The sequence below is a fragment of the Triticum dicoccoides genome, chromosome 3B (assembly GCF_002162155.2).
Source record: "Triticum dicoccoides isolate Atlit2015 ecotype Zavitan chromosome 3B, WEW_v2.0, whole genome shotgun sequence".
Classification (NCBI taxonomy): domain Eukaryota; kingdom Viridiplantae; phylum Streptophyta; class Magnoliopsida; order Poales; family Poaceae; genus Triticum; species Triticum dicoccoides.
Window position 1 is genome coordinate 732,853,550 of NC_041385.1, and position 6,367 is coordinate 732,859,916.

At 48.7% G+C, this 6,367-nt stretch overlaps 1 pseudogene; it reads right to left on the reverse strand.

Annotated features, from left to right (window-relative positions):
* Nucleotides 1-4,441: 4,441 nt before the first annotated feature.
* Nucleotides 4,442-6,016, reverse strand: LOC119279877 (annotated as a pseudogene).
* Nucleotides 6,017-6,367: the final 351 nt, after the last annotated feature.

The window sequence follows — 6,367 nt, forward strand, 5'->3', positions numbered from 1 at the left end:
CAACGTAGTGGGGCGGTGGTTTGCCTGTGGTCACCGGCGCGCCTCCAACAGGCCTAGGTCCTCCGCCGCGGCCAGCCGAGTTCTCAGCATTTGCGCCCGGCGCGGGAGGCCGAGGGCCTCCACGTCCCGTAGCCTGGGGAACATGTGACGCAGCAGCTGGCGCCGGTGGTCTCAAACCACCCCGTCCGGCTGCATGGGCTAAGGGCCCCGCGCCCGGCGCCGGCGGCCTTGGGCCACCTCTCCCGGCAGCCTGGTGCAAAGAAGCCTGCCCCGGAGGCCGCGCACCCGATGCTGGAGCGCCTCTACCAGAAGCAGCGGTCGCGACAGCCCCCACCGCCGGCGTCATTTGGCCGTGCTGCACCTGGGCTCCGCGTCCGGCAGCCACCGCGGGTGGAGGAGCCACACCACCCCGCCCCGCTGCGCCCGAGGAGGGCCTCTTGGCTGGCGGCGACACATCCCCACGGCCAGCCATGCCCGGCAGCGGCCTTACTCTCCGCGCCCGGCGTGATCCACAAGAAGGGAAACCCCTCGTTCCAGCCTTGCGAACCCTAGGACACGGCGGCGCACGAACCAGAAGGATACGATCTCCCTCGTCCGTGCATGCGGTGTTACCAGGTCGAGAAGATGCCTCGGCCGTACCAGGCACGTCGGGATCAGCGAGCGTAACGCGGCGCTCCTGGGCCACATACCCAGTCGCAGCCTGCCCAACCCGGCCTTCGTGAACACCCCCATGATGGGCCTCATACCCATGCAGGGTCTCACCATCGGCCCACTTCTCCACGACACCTTCTCGGCCCAGAAGGAAATTCAAACGAGCCTCCCTGGCCGCCCGGATCTCGGCCGCCGCCCGGATCTCCGGCGCCGGCGGCGCTGGCTCCGGCCTCCCTCTCTTCTTCTTCTTCTTAAGCACTAGACTCCAATCATCTTGTGGGAAGAAATCTGACAGAGTAATCGGTTGGATACATACCTTAGGTAGAGGCCCCTTCCAAGGCCGGATCGCCGACGCCGCCGTCCTCCGGTGGATTATCCGGCGAACCACCTCGACCCGATCCTCAGCCTGCAGCCCGATCCGCGCCGGATCATCTCCTGGCACAAATTCGTCGACCAACGCAGCAACTTCTTCCTCCGAGTATCCAGGTGTATAGGCTTCGCAGATCACATCAGATGGCGTTGGCGAGTAGTCCGTCGTCGATCCACCCGCCGGCTCCTCGTCGTCGTTGTCCTCGTCATCCGAGTCTGCAAGCACCCAAAACCGCCCTCCAACACGGCTCGCAGGCATAGCCGCAGGTTCCGGCCGCCGGCTAGCGACGGCCGCCGCGGGCGGGTCTCGAGTCGCCGCCAGGAGTGTTATCAGCAAGGATGCTCCAACGATATGTCACATTTTACAGCTAAGTGTAACCAAGAACACGCTAAAATCTCCCCTGAGCAGTCCTGCTGCCGACCAAGCCCGTATCTCCTGGTCAACCTTCTGAAAAACCAACTGTGCCGATGGAAGGTTTCCGTCGAAAACGATGGCTTTTCTCTTCGATAGCTCCCAAAGCACGTGGCATAATGAAGGATCGAAGATTCTTCTGCTTCTACTGCTCGTGGCCAACACTTGTGTTGCTGCGCCACTCAACGATGGATTCAGTCGGCATCGACACCTGTCCGGCTTCCCAACGCCGGGATAACGGCAAACCACACCTGTCGGGGCGTAACACTTCCTTGCCGAGAAGTTTCCATCAAGCTCTCAACCCCATCTGACCACATCAGCGGCCATATGATTGAGCTGCACGGTAAGCAACGCTGACCATTGTTGCAGTAGCTCCCCGTAGTTGAGGGTCGGTCCAATATCCAAAGCCAAGAAATTGTTTTGGAGGCCAGACGCCACCGTCTTCCCTGCACGAACGAACCCTGGGAGTAATACGAGCGGAGATCAAGGGGGCCAGCTCCTCGATGAGATAACCATTCAACCACGTGGTGGTGCCTGGGGCGCATGGTCGTTTTCAAATGTTGTAGACACTTGCGTAGAAATAACTCTCTTGGTTTCAATCGGATTGAAGCGGAATCAGATTCACTTCAAGTAACTAATTTATGTTCTGGTCATACAAGATGGTGGGAGGAAGCTGCAACACTATTTACAAAATGTGTGGACATAGGTACTGTGATTGGGGAGGTTATTTTTAAGCATTGTTTTCGTTCATGTAATAAACGGCTTATGTGCTTGCTAATTATAGTTCTTTTTTTGGAAGTGATAACTATAGTTTTTGTAACAAGTCTACTCTTACTTGGTTGGACGAGGCTCCTGACTTTATTGTCGGCACGCTCATAGACGATGTAAAGGTTTTTGTGATTTAATAAAGCTAGTCATGATGGCATTCCTAAAAAAACAAAACTATCACCAATGTTGTACCAAGGTGCGGGGACATTATTAAATTTTACTTCCTTAGAGCGTCTACAGCCGGGCATTTCAAACCCTCCTCAAACGTCTGGGCTGACCGACACCCCTCATATTCAGTCCAACATGGGGCGGATATGGGGTGCCTGGGCGCACCCACCATTTTAGACCCGGCCCACACTGGCCCACCCGAACCCACATATATTCGTCCCCATCCGCTCGCCAGACCAAACGCTAGCCACTTCACACTCCTCTCCCCTCCACTCCCTCCGCCACCCGAGCTCACCTCCGGCGATTCCTGACCGTCTCCGGCATGGCGGGCAGCGGATTTGACTCCGATCAATCCGGATCCGTCGACTAGGGTGTCATCCCATGTGGGTTGGAGGAGGCAATGACGGTCTGCATTGCACTCCGCCGCTCTAGGGAGAACAGCGGCCGGCCGACAGAAGGATCTGCCCGGCACGACTCCATGACGTCGGCTCAACGGGCGCTCGGGTCAGTTCGATCATCGTGGTCCCGGCGGCCGGAAGGAGAGGATAAGGGCCGTCGAGGCCCATATAGCGGCGGAAATGGCGGCGACACGGGCGGCCGCAGAGGAGAAAGCCAGCCGTGCCTGCATTGTGAAGAAACGACAGCAGAGGAACATGCGCACCCTCGCCTGAGAGCAGAATCGGGCGGTCTTTGCCATGGCCGAACTGCCACCGAAGGAGGAGAAGGGCGACAACGATGACGAGGACAGCTCCAGCAACAAGCAGATCCGGCTCAATCCCTATTGCGTCTTCGACTGGTACTTCCGCGAGTAGGACGGCAAGGGCGCCGGGAAGGGCAAGGGCGGCGTGGGATGATCGCCACCATAGCCAAACATGCCAAATTTTGATAGTCCGGTGGCATGTTAGTAGTGATGGAGTAGCGGGACAATGTGTGTAAATTCATCGACGTAGTTGCATGAGTTTGTATGGATTGAAGATATGATAATTGAGGTGTTAGGGTGTGAGAAGCAAATTTGAAGCTTGACCGGTCAGTGTTTATGGACACGCCTGGGTCGTCCACAGGCGTTTGAGAAGCCGTGAGAGGCCAGATATGCAAAGCTCAGCAATAGATGCTCTTAGTATCGAAGTCTTGTCGAGACCAAGTCAACTGTAAAGATGGATCATAACAACATTTTAGGTGTAGATGTTTGTTGTTTGACGCCCCTAGTCATACACTTGATCATCCACATGTGAGTCAGTCGTTATTAATGAAGCAAATATTAAAGAGTATTCCCAAAAAAGAATATTAAAGAGTAAAGTGTATTTATCGTGAAGTGTGATTTTTTTTATATAATCTTAGTCCTGAACTCTTAAGTCCAAATGGCAAATGGCAAATTAAGGCATTGCTTCATGGCCGTGCGTAGGCAGTGCATGGCGCGAGCCGATGATTTGCCTAACCGTTTGAGTTAACTAAAAATATCTCCAGAGTAAAAAAAAACGTACGTTTGCACCTGAAAAGTTAATTAAATTGTGTCCAGAAAAGTGGAACCATGGAGAACAAATGCTATGCTGCAACAGGAATTGTATCATAAACTTTGCAATTAGAGTCGCAATACTAACCATCAATCTCATCAACGTACTAATAATGCTGTAATAGAAACATGATACTCATGTAGCAGTAGCACACGTCTTCACAGAACCATGGAAGACTTATCACGGCAAAACCAGCAGTGTTCAGACACAAGTACTCGGCACTAAAACTGAAGTTTCCCACAGCTTCTTCCATGGGTTTTAAAAAAAATAAACTATACCCATCACCGGTTTCATTTAAAAAAAAGAAAATTCTGATTTATTTCTGTGATACAAGTCATTATTTTCATATACTATGTACTCTTGTGGGGGAGCAGAAAGGTTTGCAGTAGGAAGAACTATTGAATTTATTAAACCTCTGGAGAAGGGGTAGACACTTGAACATGACTGTCAAACTGCACAGTACCAAACTAGATACATCCTTCCCCCTTTCAAACAAGGATGTCTAAACTGAACATACCAAACTGAGCCGCAACACTCTCATGCCTGCCATGCTACATCTCCCTCATGGAGTAACCCATGCAGCTTGAAATAGTTGGCTTACTGTTTTGCCTAAAATCCACTCCACCTTGAAACGGCGACCTTGCCAGCGACATGAGAGATTGCCTCCTTTGCTCCTTTGTAGCCGCATTCGGGAACGACGTAGGGGAAGTCACTGCAAAGAAGAATCCAAGAATATACCATCACACTCATGGAGGTATAGACGTATAGTGAAAATAGTCTGATGCAATGAAACTCTCATTGATGCGCTGATTGAACTCACCTTCCCCACATTATTCGGTTAGCTCCATAGCTTGAGATCACCCAAGCTGAGATGTGTCCTCATATGGATAAGCTTCTCTTGTGATCCGGAAAAGAGCTCTGTATTTGACGTAAACATGTTGAAGTCAAGTAATGCGTCATTGCATCAGTGTTAATAAGGTGACACTGAACAGAAGAACCAAACATAGTACTGTAGCCAAGCAACTTCTGTTCGTTCAGGCACCAGCCGTCATTCGATCTCTTTGGCTTAATTCTTAGTACAGTCACTTGACTATCAGCAAGTACTCCACCTCACAAAATGTTTTTATTAATCCCTGGTTCCTTTGTTCTGGTACTAGAAACTACGAATACTAGCTTTGACATATACTGGAAATATTCCCGCATAAAAAAAAGATAAATACTGGAAAGAGCTAACTTGCACAAGATTTCTTTTTCAGAAACTATTCATAATCATGCAAGAATATGAACCAGAGTTAGTTGAGCTGACTGTACAAGGGAACAGAATTAAGGAAGGTACCTGTGGGAATCTGGATAAGTTTAGAAATGAAGAGAATGCATTTTCTTCATCATCATTCCTGCATGTCAATGCAGAAGAAGTTAATATAGACGACAACATGGTAAGAATTACATTTTTCCAGTTTATGAACAAGCAGATACACAAGCTTACGTTGGTGGCTTGCAGAAAGCCATATGATCAAGTATAACCGTAGTTGCGGATAATCCGTACACAGCTCCTCTATTTGCTGAATGTATGAACTGATCCCCTGGATGAACAAACAACAAAAAAGAATAGGAAAATATCAAGTTCATGGAACAGAAGATATGTATTGTTTTACGAAGTAGCAGGGGATTTACATTTCACTGGATACTAATACATAACAGTAACTAACTTTTAATATTGCATCAGTTCTAGCTGCTTAGTGAAACAACAATGATCTCAAGCGTGCAATTTTTCTGCCTGGAACCTTATTGGAGCCCATGATGTGTACTTATCTTCTGTCAAGCTGTTAATTATTTTTTGTAGTTACAAAGTTTATTACCACTAGCAAATTTGCAGCAGAAACACATAATATTAATATGAAACCTAAAATTCAGTTGCAGCCATTACATAGTTTGAGTACACATGCATGTACTATAGGAATGCTCCTTTTACCTTCATCACCATTATTCCAACTGGTGCTCCAAGTTCTCCAGCCTTACCAAACAATGGTCAAACATATGATTAATAGGCTGAACAATGAGCACGCCGTCAACTCCAGCTTCATCCATACACTAGGGGAAAGAGAAACAAAATTTAAACTAATAATCTGACCGACATACTAGTCTCAAGTCTCAACAGTTTAATAAAAAAGAAGTGCCCGGATAAAGAAATATGAAACGCATATTGGAACTAATATTCACAATACAGTTAGCAGCTTAGAAACAGAGGTCAACAGGTGCACGTGCAACTATTCAATTATCTTATGGAGCATATGTGGACCCATAATAAAAACCAAGTAGGAAATTAAGGTGTTTAATGTTTGGATTGTGCACTTCAAATAAACTTTATGTTTGAACTATGTATTTTTGTTATCAACAAATGTTATTTACATGTGATGTTTATGTATATGATTAACGTGGATGAATTTGCATGGATTTGGGTTTATGTACTAGGGTGTGGTCGGGCAAG